The sequence below is a fragment of the Giraffa tippelskirchi genome, chromosome 7, assembly GCF_054371585.1.
Source record: "Giraffa tippelskirchi isolate mGirTip1 chromosome 7, T2T-mGirTip1v1.2.pri, whole genome shotgun sequence".
Lineage (NCBI taxonomy): Eukaryota > Metazoa > Chordata > Mammalia > Artiodactyla > Giraffidae > Giraffa > Giraffa tippelskirchi.
In genome coordinates this window covers 125,361,925-125,379,050 of record NC_137281.1, presented here as the reverse complement: position 1 = coordinate 125,379,050, position 17,126 = coordinate 125,361,925, and the positions used below count along the sequence as shown (strand labels likewise).

Below are 17,126 nucleotides of genomic sequence, written 5' to 3'. Positions count from 1 at the left end.
CTGAGGCTTACCATGAAACCCATCCACAGCCTCAGTTAGGCAGGGAAGAAAGCCAACAGTACTATGCAACTCTTGTCAGCCAGTAGTACCCTAAACCTCCTCCAACTTTGGACTCAGGCTGTGGCCTTGCCCATAAAAATACTGTGATAGCAAGCCCCATATGCCCAAGCATGTTGCCAGTGGACACACACAGAAACACAAACTAAGCTGACTGGTGAAAAATTCTCTCTGTCAAAGCAAACATGTGGAGTCTGGAAGAGGAGATTGCTCATTGAAATGTGCAGATACTAACAAAGGAATCAAGAATCACAATATATCTGGTTGACATAATACCACCAAAGGAAACTAATAAAGCTCCAATAATTGACCCTTAGAAAAGAGAAATCTATGAACTGTTCATCAAAGAATTCAGAATAATCCTATTTTGAAAGTTTAGTGAACCACAAGAACACACAGACAATTAAACAAAATTTGGAAAACAATACATGAACAAATTGAGAAGTATAAGAACAAAATAGAAACCATCCAAACAAATTCTGGAGCTGAAAAATACAATTACTAATGAATTCAATAGAGAATTTCAAAATCAGACTCAACAATGCAGAAGAAAGAATCATTGACCTAGAAGCCAAGATCATTGAAATCCAATCAGAGGAGCAAAAAGAGAAAAGAATGAAAAAGTGAAACAGGCTTAAATGAGTTACCAGATATAATCAAAATAAATCACATCTAGATTATAGAAATTACTGAAGCAAAAGAAAAGAATGGGATAGAAAGTATCTTTAAAGCAATAATACCTGAAAACTTCCCAACCCTGGGGAGAGAAAGGAACATTCAGATCCATGAAGCTCAAATACTCTCAAATCCATTTTACAAGGCCAGCATTATACTGATACTAAAGCCAGAAAAGGGCACTACCAGAAAAAAAAGCTACAGGCCAATATCCCTGATTGTACATGAAAAAATTCTCAGTAACGTACTGGCAAACCAAATTAAGGACATTAAAAAGGTCATTCACCATGATCTAGTGGGATTTATCTCTGGAATACAGAGACGCTTCAACAAACATAAATTAATAATGTGATATATCACATTAACAAAATAAAAGATAGAAATCATATCATCACCTCAATAACAGAAAAAATAACTTGACAGTTTAACATTTGTTCATGATAAAAATTCTTAATAAAATAGGTATAGAAGGAATGTACCTCAACATAATAAAGACCATATATAATGATGTCATAGCTAGGATCATACTAACAGTGAAAGATTGAAAGCTTTGCTGTAAGATCAGGAACAAGATAAGGCTGCCTATTTCAGAAGTGCTTATCACTCCTATTCAATATAGTATTGAAAGTCTTTGCCAGAGCAATTAGGCAAGGAAAAGAAATGAGTAAAGTGCCTTTAGAATTTAGAATTGGAAAGGAAGTAAAATTATATCTATTTTCAGATGACATAATTATATACATATATCTGGGAAAGCTATAATCCAAAAAGATACATGCACCCCTATGTTCACAGCAGCACTATTTATGATAGCCAAGACATGGAGACAGTAGATGAATGTATAAAGATGATGTGGCACATATATACAATGGAATACTAGCCATAAAAGGAGGAAACCCTGCCATTTTCAGCCACATGGATGGACTTAGAGATTATCATATTAAGCAAAGTAAAAAACTGAAAGACAGGTACTATATGATATCATTTACATGTAGAATCTAAAACATGACACTTATCTATGAAATAGAATCATGGACATAGGGAACAGACTTGTGGTTGCCAAGAGAAGAGGTGTGAGGGAGGGTTGGATTGAGAGTTTGGGACTAGCAGATGCAAACTATTATGTATGGAATGGATAAACAAGAACCTACTATATAGCACAGGGAGCTACATTCAATATCCTGTAATAAACCATAATGGAAAATAATATGAAAAAGAAAAAAACCCCACACAATGTATATAGATATATACTTCAATTTAAAAAATACCAAAAAAAACCCCTAAATAATCTGATTTAAAACATTGACAAAATATCTGAATAGACATTTTTTCCGAAGAAGGTGTATGAATGGGTAGCATGAAAGGATGCTTACCATCGCTAATTGTTAGAGAAATGTAAATAAAAACCACAATGATATATCATCTCACACCTGATAGAAGGGCTAGTGCTAAAATGACAATAGATAAATGCTGGTGAAGAGGTGGAGAAAAGGGAACCCTTATCCACTGGTGGTGGGATTGTAGGATTGTACAGCTATTATGGGAAACATTATGGAGGTTCCTAAAAACATTAAAACTTGAACTATTGTGTGATCCAGCAGTTTTACTTCTGGGTATATATCTTGGAGCAAAAGCACTTTGTCAAAGAGGTATCTGCACCTCCATGTGGACTACTGCATTATTTACAATAGCCAGGAAACGGAAACCATCTAGGTATCCATTGACAGATGACTAGATCGAGAAGATGTGGTATATATATATCATAGTGTCATATTATTTTGCCAAAAAAAGGAAATCCTGCCATTTGCAATACCATGAATGGACCTTGAGGGCATTATGCTAAATGAAATAAGTCAAAGACAAATATTACATGATCTCATTTATATGTGGAATCTAAAAACAAATACAAAAAAAAAAAGAGAGATCAGATTTGTGATTACCAGAGATAGCAGTAGAGGAAGGAGAATTAGATGAAAGTGGTTGAAAGTTGCAGATTTCCAGTACTATGATAAATAAATACAAGGGACATAATGTAGGACATGATGACAGTAGCCAACACTCCTGCGTGGTATACATGAAAGTTAAGAAAGTAAATCCTAATAGTTATCACATAGCAAAACATTTTCTTTCTTTTTTGTATCTATATGAGATGGTGGATGTTAAATTTTCTGTGACAATTTCACAATATACATAAGTCAGATCATTGCTATAGGTCTTAAACAATACTGTATGTCAATTATATCTCAATTAAACCAAGAAAATATCTAAATTCTTGCAATAGCTAAATGAATCAGTATGTACTAGTATGGAAGAAATTTTCTAAGTTGCTAATGAGAAAAGAAAATAACATGGCAGAGAATAATGTCTTAGTAAATGTAGTACAATTTCTTGAAGTATAAACAAGAACCTATTAACAGTAGTTGCTTCTGTGGAGGTGACTTGGAGAGACATTTTAGTTTCACTCTGTGTCATTTTTGTTCTGTTTATACTCTTTACCACATGCATTTGTTATTTTACTTTTAAAATAAAACTAATATGGGAAAGTGTGCTTTAAAATGAAAAATAAATGTTGTCCAAAGAGCAAATGAGCAAAAGCTGGCAAGGAATATAATACCCTTTCATAACCAGTCCCATCATACCTTATCCCTGGGAGTGGATGCCTGAGGCGTGTCTGAGCCAAACCATTATAAACCTGTGCCCCAAATGGCTACAGCAAGGAACAGTCAATTTAGCAGGCCAAAGTCCCATGAGTATTAAGATCTATATTGTCAAGAACAGAGAACTGAAACCCTAGCCATAGTGGGTACTTCAGAACTCTATCATGTAGCAATATCTTCACATGTGGCTAGAAAAAAAAGTGTGACCCCAAATAATTATTTTCAATATTAATTGCCATTGCATCTATGCATTCTGGCTCCACAAAAGCTGTGGAATAGAAGAGCTAGTAAAAGTGAGTCAGGTTTGTCATGATCTCCAGTTGCTCAATCTGTGCAGATAATTACTTTTATCACTATCCTTTTGACAGCTCTAGCCTATCTTTTAACTAACAGACTAGCTTTAGGGAGTCTTGCTCTCTCAGTGCAGCAGTGCTGTACCAAATTTTAATGCATAGTACAATCACATAGTACAAAGGTCCGCCTAGTCAAAACTATGGTTTTTCCAGTACTCAGGTATGGATGTGAGAGTTGGACTATAAAGAAAGCTGAGCACTGAAGAATTGATGCTTTTGAACTATGGTGTTGGAGAAGACTCTTGAGAGAGTCCCTTGGACTGCAAGGAGATCCAACCAGTCAATCCTAAAAGAAATCAGTCCTGTATATTCATTGGAAGGACTGATGCTGAAACTGAAACTCCTGTACTTTGGCCACCTGATGTGAAGAACTGACTCATGTGAAAAGACCCTGATGCTGGGAAAGATTGAAGGTGAGAGGAGAACGGGATGACAGAGGATGATATGGTTGGATGGCATTACTGACTCAGTGGACATGAGCTTGAGTAAACTCCATGAGGTGGTGATGAACAGGGAAGCCTGGCGTGCTGCAGTCCACGGGGTCGCAAAGAGTCGAACACAACTGAGTGACTGAACTGAACTGAACAAGTACTGGAGCTCCACATTTAAAACTGTCTAAGTCAACTTGATCTACCTGCATCTTACTTAATCTCTGCTTGTTATTTGGAAATTGATTTCATGGTAGATACTGACCTGCTCTAGCCTTTTCAATTTAACTCTAATACACTGGTTTAGGTATATAACACTACTTTATTTCGTCATCCATATGAACTCAACACCTGGACTATATCACTGGTGGTGAACCATTAGTTCTTAGTTTTCTTCTCTAATAGGCCCAGGACTATTGATGGGCTTAGAAATGGCACTAATGGCTCTCCTCAAATTATTATTTTTTGTAAAGGCGCAACCCACTCCAGTACTCTTGCCTGGAAAATCCCATGGACAGAGGAGCCTGGTAGGCTGCAGTCCATGGGGTCGCGAAGAGTCAGACCCGACTGAGCGGCTTCACTTTTACTTTTCACTTTCATGCATTGGAGAAGGAAATGGCAACCCACTCCAGTGTTCTTGCCTGGAGAATCCCAGGGACAGGGGAGCCTGGTGGGCTGCCGTCTATGGGGTTGCACAAAGTCGGACACGACTGAAGCGACTTAGCAGCAGTAGGCAGCAGACCTCTAACATTATTTCTTTGTTTATCTCTTTCTCTCCTGAAAATCTGGAGAAATGGAAATCTGTTCTCCAGTAACTACAGAATTACTATGGAGACAATGGTTGTATTTCTGGTTTCTGTGTTACTGGCAAAATTGAAAAACCCATTCATTACAATTTGTAGGAGTGAGCAGAATCTGGAGCTCAGTTTCATTTTCCAGGAGGAAGCCGGGGATTATAGATTTTCTTTGGTTTTGGCAATACTCACAAGGTGAATGAGCGTAAGATGTACCTCATGTCTCCAAGATCAATTATAAAAACCTGTGTGCAATAAGAAGTATCCAAAGTTCAACCTTAAGACTTCATTGCTCAGTTCAAACAATCTTGCAGGACAATGCCTGCTAGAAAAGTGCAAGAGCTTCTTGCCTTTCCTGATGAAGTGAAGTGAGGTGAAAGTCACTCAGTTGTGTCCGACTCTTTGTGACCCCATGATACTATGCGGTCCATGGGATTCTCCAGGCCAATATACTGGAGTGGGTACCCTTTCCCTTCTCCAGGGGATTTTTCCAACCCAGAGATCAAACTCACGTCTCCCGCATTGCAGGCAGATTCTTTACCAGCTGAATCACAGTGGGTGGGGGAAGCCTTTCCTGATAAACTGGCACATATGAATCAGGAGGACAGGTACTGGTACCTTGCAAAGTGAAAGTCACTCAGTTTCCAACTCTTTGCAACTCCATAGACTATACAGTCCATGGAATTCTCCAGGCCGGGATACTGGAGTGGCTAGCCTTTCCCTCCTCCAGGAATCAAACTGGGGTCTCCTGTATTGCAGGCAGATTCTTTACCAACTGAGCTATCAGGGAAGCCTGGTATCTTGCAAGGTCCCAGCTAAATTCTTAAAGGAATACACAAAAGCAGTAATGATAGGGAGTGATCAGCCCCAGTTACTCTTATCTCTACGATGACAATACTGAAAACTTGATAAAGGACCATCAGGGCTCCTCTGGACACTCACTCCAGTGAGGATAAACATACCTTTAATCTAGGAGGGGTCCTTACCACCTATCATTTTTAATCCTGATCTCTTCAAGAAAATTGGAGATACCAAGGGAACACTTCATGCAAGGATGGGCATGATAAAGGACAGAAATGATAAGGACTTAATAGAGCAAAAGAGATTAAGAAGAGGTGGCAAGAATACACAGAACAACTATAAAAACAAAAGGTCTTAATGACCCAGATAACCACAGTGGTGTGGTCACTAACCTAGAGCCACACATCTGGGTATGTTAAGTCAAGTGGACCTTAGGAAGCATTACTACCAGCAAAGCTAGTGGAGGTGATGGAATTCCAGCTGATCTATTTAAAATCCTAAAAGATGATTAAAGTTGTTAAAGTGTTGCACTCAGTATGTCAGCAAATTTGGAAAACTCAGCAGTGGCTACAGGACTGGAAAAGATCCGTTTCCATTTCAATTCCAAAGGGCAATGGGAAAGAATTTTAAAACTACTGTACAAGAGTGCTCATTTCACATGCTAGCAAGGTTATGCTCAAAATCCTTTAAGCTATGCTTCAGCAGTATGTGAATCAAGAACTTCCAGATGTACAAGCTGGGTGTCAAAGAGGCAGAGGAACCAGAGATCTAATTGCCAACATTCATTGGATCATGCAAAAAGCAAGGGAATTCCTGAAGAACATCTACTTCTGCTTCATTGACTATGCTAAAACCTTTGACTGTGTGGATCACAATAAACTGTGGAAAATTCTTCAAGAGATGGGAATACCAGACCACTTTACCTATCTCCTGAGAAACCTGATTGCAGGTCCTAAAGCAACAGTTAGAGCTGGACATGGAACAACTGACTGATTTAAAATTGGGAAAGAAGCATGACAAGGTTGTATATTGTCACCCAGCTATTTTAACTTCTGTGCAGACTACATCATGTGAAATGTTAGGCTGGATGAATCACAAGCTGGAATCGAGATTGCCAAGAGAAATAACAACCTCAGATATGCAGATGATATCACTAATGGCAGAAAGCAAAGAGGAACTAAAGAGCCTCTTATTGCAGTTGAAAGAAGAGAGTGAAAAAGCTGGCTTAAAATCCAACTCAAAAGACTAAGATCATAGCATCTGGTCCCATCATTTCATGGCAAATTGAAGGCGAAAAAGTGGAAGCAATCAGTGACATATTTTATTATCTTGGGCTCCAAAATCACTGTGGATGCTGACTGCAATCATGAAATTAAAAGAAGCTTCCTTCTTGGAAGGAAAAGTATGACAAATCTCGATAGTATATTAAAGAGCAGAGATATCACTCTGCTGGCAAAGGTCTGTATAGTCAAAGTTATGGTTTTTCCAGTAGTCATGTATGGACTTGAGTTGGATCATAAGACTGAGAACTGAAGAACTGATGCTTTCGAATTGTGGTGCTGGAGAAGACTTTTGGATAGCAAGGAGATCAAACCAGTCAATCCTAAAGGAAATCAACACTGAATATTCATTGGAAGGACTGTTGCTGAAGTTGAAGCTCCAATATTTTGGCCACCTTATGTGAAGAGCTGACTCATTGGAATAGATCCTGATGCTGGGAAAGATTGAAGGCAAAAGGAGCAGAGGGTGGCAGCAGATGAGATGGTTAGATGGCATCACTGACTCAATGAACATGAATTTGAGCAAACTCCAGTTGATAGTGGAGGACAGGAGCTTGGCATGCTATAATCTGTGAGGCTGCAGAGTCAGACATGACTTAGTGATTGAACAAAAGCAACAACAAAATCTGTCCTGTGGAACTTTAGCTAAACTTTAGATCTTCAATTTGGTTAGAAATTCCACTAATTTATTACCACAGAGCTTGATAGGATATTCTAAAATAATCTATCATAGATGCCTAAGGAAAGCAGCTTGGTTGATTTGAAAGGACATCCCTCTGCCTAAACTCTAGCTCCATCGAGAGTTGAAGCTCTTATCTCAGTCTCAGAATCATAAAGTTTATGGTCAGTTGGAATATCTCCTTACCCTGAAACAGGATGGCAAACTTGGTACTTGTCATTAGAAAGTGATGGGCACCTCAACATTCATGCCCCAGTGAGGAGAATGGGCCCCAGTGAGAACCAGAATGACCCTCTGAATTGTATCTTCTACTTGTCCCGCTTCAAGTTGAGCTGGGTGGAACAAGAACTAGGAATAAAGCTCATATAGCTGATGTGGCTGATTGAGCTATTGTTCTGTCTATCATTTCTTTGAAAATCAGCCTTTAAAGCTAAGGAAAACATGCTCACCTTTGCTATCACCTACTTGATATTGTGTTTGTCTGCATCTGGTGGCTTGAGAGAAGAGGACTAAGTTTCCCTCCCACCCTGACTTTTCAAAGTCCTTTGAGGTTTCCTGCACCGCTGGAGTGGTTCATCACCTTGTGTCAAAATCGGAGTATGCGTATAATACACATAGTCCACATGTAATATGTGATCTACAGGAAGTTCTCCAACAAGTGACTGAGAAGAAGGAAAGCTTGCTCTTCTCACACATTCCTCTTTCTACCTATTCACAGAGGGGTTCCATGAAATTTCACTCACCCCAAGACACCAGGGCTAGACCAAGGAATCATCAGAGCAGATCAAATTTTGCTGAGGTTTCAGGAGATTTGTTGGCCAGTCAGTTGCCTCCACCTCTGGAGAAGATGTATCCAGAGCAAGGAGCCAATATGACTTTAAGGCGCTGGTGTCTGGGATAACTCCAGTCTTTTCCCCCTCATCTTACAAAGCTCTTTTCAGGAGCCCCAGATATTTATTATATCATATTCAGAAAACAGGTACCCCATTTGTACTCTAAACAACAAGAAATGGTATCAAAATTGGAGGTCAGAGTGTTTTGTTTAGTATTCAAAAATACTACATTTTCTGAAAAATCCTCATTGAAAATTAAGTTGTCATCTCCTTTCCCTAATATTCAGGCAGTTGGATATTAGTATGTGTTCATATACTTGCACAGAATATAATTACCAAGGTCTCTGAAGCAAGACAAATCAGCTGTTTGTCAGATGAATCACTTGGCAAGAGTTTTGGCTTCTCTTCTTTTAGTTTTTGCAACTGTTAGGGAATTAGATACCTGCTATGTTATATAAAGTAAATGTCTATAGAGCCTAGCATAGGACTTGGTATATGGAGTTTGTTCAATAATGTAATGTTGAATTAAACTCTAGAAAGAGAGAATGTGCTAAGTAGGCTATATTGAATTAAGCTGATACTTTCCTGTCAGCTGGGATTATGCAGGCCCCTAGGGAAAGTAGGAAGGTTTGGAAATCTAGAATGTCTGCCAGTATTAGTTTTGCTGTTACTATCAGAATCCCAAGTTCAATCATAATCTGGAGAGCTTTAGATACCCTGCAGGTTGTGGCTTATTTTTCAGCTCACTTTTATGAAATGCCTCCAGAATAGACCAAAGTATACATGTATATTTGTGGCTGAGTCCCTTGACTCTTCACCTGAAACTATCACAACATTGTTAATTGGCTATATCCCAATATAAAATGTTTTAAGTGTTAAAAAAATAAAAATAAAATTAAAGAATAGACCAAAGATACTTTGCCTAAGAGGTTATCCTTGTAGCCATAGATATACACTGGTCAATAGAAAGACAATTGAACTTGGGTTGAATAACATCCTCTATCCACCAATGGACTTCTCATTAGTTTGAAGCATTAAGGGCTTCATCCATAAATAGATCTGATCTTGTTCAGGGGATCTCATAAAGAAAAAAAAAACATGCATCTAAGATTCTAAGGTCCCTTCTAAAACACTGTCTTCTGTCAGTTTTTCCCTTTCAGTGGCCCTTTCCATCCAGTTATTTACTTCAGTAAAATTTTAAGGCTGTATCACATGGATACAACAGCACAACCATGGAAGGTATCTGTTGACTGTGGTTAGTTGAGCCAACTGGATAGTATGATCTGTTCTGATAAAAGAGGATATAGGATCCACTGTGCCATAGTCCATTTGCAGTAGACATGGAGATGCACCAACCAGATCCCTCTTCCAAAGAAAACTTTCTGCCAGCTACTGGAAACGTGGGGGTCCCAGACAGCCTCCAGTAGTCAGCTTCTTTAGGTTCTGCATTAACTGCTGAGACCCAATTCACCCAAGCTCACACCCTTCCTGGGAAAGCCTGTGTCTGGAGACTGAGTGGGTCATAGCCATTTGGGACCAATGATGGACACTGCTGATAGGCGATACTTTCTTGAGAGTTCCATCACCAGGTAGATTGAGCCTCTGTTGTACCTGCATTGCAATAAACATTTTCCTCTTCCCAATCCTGTTTCTAATCCTTTCTTTCATAGATGTCAACCCCTAATAAACATTGCATACCCTAAACTTCATCTTAAATTTACTTCTGGAGAATCTAATTGGTGAACCCATTAATTCTAAATTCTTTTACTTGTCCTCAGGGCCAATGTGGCTTTATATCCTCTGTCTTTTCATAATCATTTTTTTACCTTTCATAGTGTTTCCTATTAGAAAACCTCCAATCTAGAATTTACCAATTATGATCAAAATTAACAATAATATCTTTTGATGATAAGCTGTAGCTTCCTCTTTGATTAAATGGAAATGCCACCCTACAGTGAGTTGTTGAAATAATTAAAAGCAGACAAATAAAATAACATATATAGTGTGGTATGTGGCAAAGAGATGTCTTTAGTCACCATTAGATTTAATCTTGTAGATCCAGTGGTCTGAGGTGCCTTGAAGTGAAGTGAAAGTCACTCAGTCATGTCTGGCTCTTTACGACCCCATGGACTATACAGTCCATGGAATTCTCCAGGCCAGAATACTGGAGTGGGTAACCTTTCCCTTCTCTGGGGGATCTTCCCAACCCAGGGATTGAACCCAGGTCTCCCGCATGGCAGGTGGATTCTTTACCAGCTGAGCCACAAGAGAAGCCCAAAATTTGAAGCTTCCAGGCTCCTCTGTCCACAGAGTTTCCCAAGCCAGAATACTGAAATGGGTATTCTCTTCTCCAGGGGATCTTCCCAACCCAGGGATTGAGCCCAGGTTTACCACATTGCAGGCAGATTCTTTACTGTCTGAGCCAAAAGTTGCATATACCTAATTTGGATGAGTTTATCATAAAACTTCTCTAAACCCTAGAGGTCTAGGAAATCCAAAATATGGTGCCATATGATATCAAAAAGTCATCTTTAAATTAGCTAGTCTGTTCACTATTTTATGATAACCACGGATCAGATATAAAAGGAAACATCTCTTATTGCAAGATAATCAGAGGTAATTTATGCATTTCGTGCCAGTGTAATCAAAATTTTCACATTAAAAAAACTTTTGCAGCCCAATTAACATACAGCTCCTCCCTTTCCAACTAAATCAGTTTCTTCTACTGTAAACAGACTTAACTTTCTTAATATATCATTTCCTTTGCTACCATCATAGCTACTGATCAGTGGCCAAGACGTGACATGGAAAGAGCTCCAAGATGAGTTTTAGCAAGCTGAGGAGAAGCACAAGACCATATATGGAAGCACTCCTGAGGTGAACTGGCTTGGTTATTAACATAAGAGATTTTCTATTTGACTTACTTGGAGTTAACACAGAGCTTTGAGATTGTATTCAGGACAAACTGAACTATATTGAGTTTTATGGCCTCCTCCTGCTGTTTGCTTCTTCAAGACTATTCATACTCTTCCATCAGACTCTGACTTGGTAAGTTCCCAACACACAGTATAATTAACCATAGAACAAATCACATTAGGTCTTAATGTGCTGCCAAGACTAGTTGGAGCCATATAGAATTAGAGATGTAGCTCCCAAGGTATATTCCAAGAATTCATATTAAATAATTCCAGACTATGGTGCATCAGCCAAGAAAAATATCCTTAGCCCTAGTAGAAATGAGGGGTTTTTGATGTAAAAATATCAAGCAGAAGGTCAAAATTGTCTGACAGGATTTGCTTTGCCTTTACAACTAAATACAGTCAGTCTTTCCCTTCTAAGAATTACCATTTCTATAAGGAAACTAAAGTAGCCAGAAGGAAAAAAAAATTGAGGAATGTTATAAGGTAGTAAAAATGAATGAATGATAGATGTATGTGAAAATACACAAATTAGTCTTAAACAATGTCAAGTGAAGTGCAAACCGTGGAGCTAGAATTTCAACTCTGATTCCAGAACTCATTTCTTTTTAACTTTTTATTTTATATTGGAGTACAGTTGATTAACGATATTGATAGTTTCAGGTGTACAGCAAAGCTATTCAGTTATACATTTTCCCATTTAGGTTGTTACATAACATTGAGCAGAGTTCCCTGTGCTATGTATAGTAGGTCCTTATTGGTTATCCATCTGAAATATAGCAGTGTGTGCACATCCACCCAAACTCTCTAACAATCCCTTTTCCTACCCTTCCCTCCTGGTCACCATAGAACTCTTATTCTTGACCACCATGCCCTGCTGCTTCCAAAGGTTAGCCAGTGATCATGCCAGTGATCCTGACAGCCATGTGAGCTTTAATAAGAGCTCCTGGTTGTTTTATTACTAAAAGAGCTGCAAAAAGCTCTAGGTTCTGATATACTTTCCTACTGGATATCTCCCTAGACAGAAGGGAGGAATTCTACATTGAATGACTTTGAGGGATAGAACTCCTGCTTCTAGGAGAACAGTTTGTCTTCCTCCCCATGAGGGAATTTACATTCCTTAATACCCTCTCATCCTTCTCTTTAGAGTATGCTACCTGCTTCATATGGCTCCAAACAAGTGGCGAAGGAACTCTTTACAAAGAGAATAAGATATTCCACAGCAGCCTAAGGATAAGTACGAAGCCTTGGACATGGTACTTATTTTGAGGGAAAATCTCCAGAGAAGGGCCTAGTTTCTGTCTTTATAGTGGACCCAGCAATATCGACTGTACCTAGGGGAATATTGATTACAGTTCCAGAAACAGATCTGATCAATCTTCATTCCCTCCCCTCATTCTAGTGTCTTCTGCCATTTGTGTGGAAGGCCTCAAAGGTATATCATTCACCACCAGAGCACATGGGGCAGACCCTCCTAAGTTCCTGGTACACTGATAGCAATAAAAGAAGCATGGAGAATGAAAAGGCAGCATTCCTATGTGCATGCTGTAACACTTTGCTCTCCCCAGGTGACTCAAATGTTAGCTGTCTACCTGGAATAAACCATTTAGGCAGGCTTGTAGAAAATATGAAAAAGGGTAATAGAACCTGGAATTATCTTTCCTTTAGCTTAAAATTATGTTAACATACTCAAATGAAACTTTTAGTACTGTTATTTCTGACACAAAAGGTAAAAATGGTAAAAAGGCTTTAAAAAGAAAAAATTTACTTCACATAATGGTAGGTAGCACAATCTGGGTTTCCTTGGCACATAATCAGAGAATGGTGGTCCTGGTGCTGAGTGGCATTGAGAGCTTACGTAAGAGAATCTTGGAAGTCGAAACAAAGGGCTTTCTACCAGAGTGCCATGTAGTTGCCAACTTTTCCCACCCAGGTTAATAAAGTTCTTTTCTACTGCAATATTGATGATGTCTCTTTGAGAAACTTCAAATAGATTTCTTGGATCATGCTTCCTTCACAATGTAGAGCTTTGTTTAGAAAATGTGCCTGTAGTTTACCTTTTGTCATATTTGTCAGATATTTCTCACTATTTTGGTTTCTACATCAAGCTTGAGGTTACAAATATTATGGACATTCTTTCTTAGAGTACACCACCTCCTTCACTTGACCCTAAACCAGCAAGCAAAGGAGATCTCTAGGAGGAATACAAGCTATTTTCCAGTCTATACCTTGTGTTTCTATACTGGTCTATATAGACTGTGCATATGGACTTGAATAATCGCCCTTATTACTCAAATTGTATCATGGATTCTTGGCATGGCTTGTGGGATCTTAGTTCCCCCAGTTAGGGATTGAACCTGGGCCTTGGACAGTGAAAGCGTGGAGTCCTAACCACTGGACTACCAGGGAATTCCCACAAATTGTATCATTGTTAATAGAAGCTTATGGGCACTACTTTCTTTGACAATGTGTCAGATGAGTGTTTATTTTTCAGGTACCCTTTAGATATTCTAGAGCTTATATCTTCATGTTCAATACTCTCAAAGCCCCTCCCAGAGACTTCCTTCTCCCAGAGGCAGGGTTTGACCTTCACTCCTGGTGTTTATTTGGTTAACATCTCCTTGACTGTGAATAGTGATTAAGGAGGTTGCAATGTAAAGAAAGTGAATCAATTATCTTCATCTTTAACCATATCTATTAGCCCTAAGAATGAGCCTAATAGGTTGGTCTCAGTCAAGACCTGTGTACAAGCACAGAGAATAAGCATAGAATCAGTCACCAAGAGAAAAATAAATTGTCCATATGGTCAGAGAGTCAAACTCTGAAAAACAGAACTAATGAAGTCATGCTCTCCACTCAGATTGGATTAGGTTGTATCGAACTTCATACAAAAGCAACTGTCATAGACATATTGTAGTAAAAATTCTGAACACTGAGACCTAAAGCCAGAGCTGTTCCAGAAGTCCTGAGTAAACCCTACCATGAACATTTTGTTCCTCAGTCTCATCAGTTTGTTACAGTGATGTGACGGCAGAAGTCTCAACAAACATCTGTACATAAAAGGTCCCAAGTTTCACATGTGCCTGCTAATCAATACCACTTGTCAGATGGTTCAGGAAATAGGCTATTTCAATGCAGACTATCATTTTCAGAGGCACAGAAGTCAACAATTTATTTCCCTATAAATGTCTCTTGTGGAAAACTGGCAATTCTGGCTTTGGAACAGGGAGACGATGGGATCCTGCCGGAATTATTCTCAGCAGGCAGAATGGCCTATTTGCTTTGTTTTCTGAATGGCCCCAGAGAGGATCCTAATTGGGAGGCCATGCACTGACTTGTTCCAGTTTCTCATTTATTTCTCTGGCATTGTTTTTATATAAGTTTATTCCACAGAAGCTGCTCCTCTCACACATCAGCCAGGATCATATAATCATGTTGGGCCAAAGGCAAAAAAGTAGTCAGTTATACTAAAACAGCCTTAAAGTAATTTAGAAGTTTATATCAGATTATGTTAAGAAAGTTAAAAACAGTCTCAGGCCTCCCAGATTGTTCCATTAAGCTATATAATACCCTTTACTAGGAAGCCAGCCACAGTGCTTCTGAGGTATTACTGAACTGAGATGCCCTCATTGAAGGTTTAATGTGCACACTTGTAGACGATCCCTCCTCTTCATAAGGTGCACAGGTAGCCACTTGCAGGCTGCTAGGGGAGTAAGAGAGGGTGTCAGACACCACCCCTCTGCTCCTTCTCTATAGGATCAAGAACTTGTTTCTGGGGAAGTTGCATAAGGATACTTATAGTTTATTTATAGAACACTCATAGGTCCATATTTTAACCTTGCTTTTCTACCCTTTGTACCTATGGAATAGAGAAGCCATTTGCAATGCTGGTTTGTTTTGTCTCTTTCCCTGTCCATGATGCAAGCCTGCTCCAGATCTACAAACTGATGCTCATGGGTCATATATCAAATGATGTTCATCTACTAACTAAATGGATATTTTCAGGAGGTGGGGCGGAAACAAGGAAATCACTTGGAGAGAGAGTTATGAAGACTTTTTTTTTTTCATGTAAATTATTTTAATTGGCTGACTAAAAAAGATAAAGCTTATAATGCATAAACTGCCCCCCCACCACCTTGTTTTTTTTTTTTTAATAAATTTATTTATTTTAGTTGGGGGCTAATTACTTTACAATATTGTAGTAGTTTTTGCCATACATTGACATGAATCAGCCATGGGTTTACATGTGTTCCCCTTCCTGGACCCCTCTCCCACCTCTCTCCCCATCCCACCCCTCTGGGTCATCCCATTGCCCCAGTCCTGAGCATTTGTCTCATGCATCAAACCTGGAATGGTGTTCTGTTTCACGTATGATAATATACACGTTTCAATGCTATTGTCCCAGAATGTCCCACCCTCACCTTCTCCCTCAGAGTCCATAAGACTGTTCTATGCATCTGTGTCTCTTATTCTGTCTCGCATATAGGGTTATCGTTACCATCTTTCAAATTCCATATATATGCATTAGTATACTGTATTGGTGTTTTTCTTTCTGGCTTACTTCACTCTGTATAATGGGCTCCAGTTTCATCCATCTCAACAGAACCGATTCAAATGTATTTTTTTTAATGGCTGAGTAATATTCCATTGTGTATATGTACCACAGCTTCCTTATCCATTCGTCTGCTGATGGACATCTAGGTTGCTTCCATGTCCTGGCTATTGTAAACAGTGCTGCGATGAACATTGGGGTACACATAAATCACAGCAGGATCCTCCATGACCCACCTCCCAGAATATTGGAAATAAAAGCAAAAATAAACAAATGGGACCTAATTAAAATTAAAAGCTTTTGCACAACAAAGGAAACTATAAGCAAGGTGAAAAGACAGCCTTCAGAATGGGAGAAAATAATAGCAAATGAAGCAACAGACAAACAATTAATCTCAAAAATATACAAGCAACTCCTGCAGCTGAATTCCAGAAAAATAAACGACCCAATCAAAAAATGGGCCAAAGAACTAAACAGACATTTTTCCAAAGAAGACATACAGATGGCTAACAAACACATGAAAAGATGCTCAACATCACTCATTATTAGAGAAATGCAAATCAAAACGACAATGAGGTACTATTTCACACCAGTCAGAATGGCTGCTATCCAAAAGTCTACAAGCAATAAATGCTAGAGAGGGTGTGGAGAAAAGGGAACCCTCTTACACTGTTGGTGGGAATGCAAACTAGTATGAAGACTTTCTAAGTAAAACAGACAGCCCATCCAGCCTCCTGGTGGAGCAATACATTTTGGAAACCAGACCCTTTTAGGGATGTTTATCACAGAAAGTCCTTTATGTCAAAGAAATAAGACCTAGGCACCAAAAAGGAAGTTTCTCACAATATATACCAGACAAATTCAGTCTGTCCAATCTAGGGTGGTATTCCAGGGAAACTAACTGGCTTGCCTCTCTCAGTCTCCATCTATTCAGATGCTGAGGAGAGTAGGAAACATTAGGATATTTCATATACATGGAATCATGCAATATATGACTTTTTGTGTCTAACTTCTTTCATTTAGCATAATGTTTTTCAAGTTCATGTTGTAGCATGTTCAGCACTTCATCCCCTTTTATGACTAGCACTCCATTGTATGGATA

At 38.9% G+C, this 17,126-nt stretch overlaps 1 protein-coding gene and 1 long non-coding RNA gene across 10 annotated transcripts in view; one reads left to right on the top strand and one right to left on the bottom strand.

Annotated features, from left to right (window-relative positions):
- LOC145512228 (uncharacterized) overlaps window positions 1-13,431 on the top strand; it is a 281,896-nt gene extending 268,465 nt beyond the window's left edge. Inside the window, exons 6-8 of the long non-coding RNA XR_014058416.1 lie at window positions 3,893-4,152; window positions 11,333-11,602; window positions 12,620-13,431. This is a non-coding gene — a long non-coding RNA (uncharacterized LOC145512228). The remainder of the gene's footprint in view (window positions 1-3,892; window positions 4,153-11,332; window positions 11,603-12,619) is intronic.
- The window catches only part of LOC145512227 (uncharacterized), a 102,753-nt gene that overhangs the window by 73,099 nt on the left and 12,528 nt on the right, over window positions 1-17,126 (bottom strand). The gene's annotated exons all lie outside the window — the stretch shown is intronic.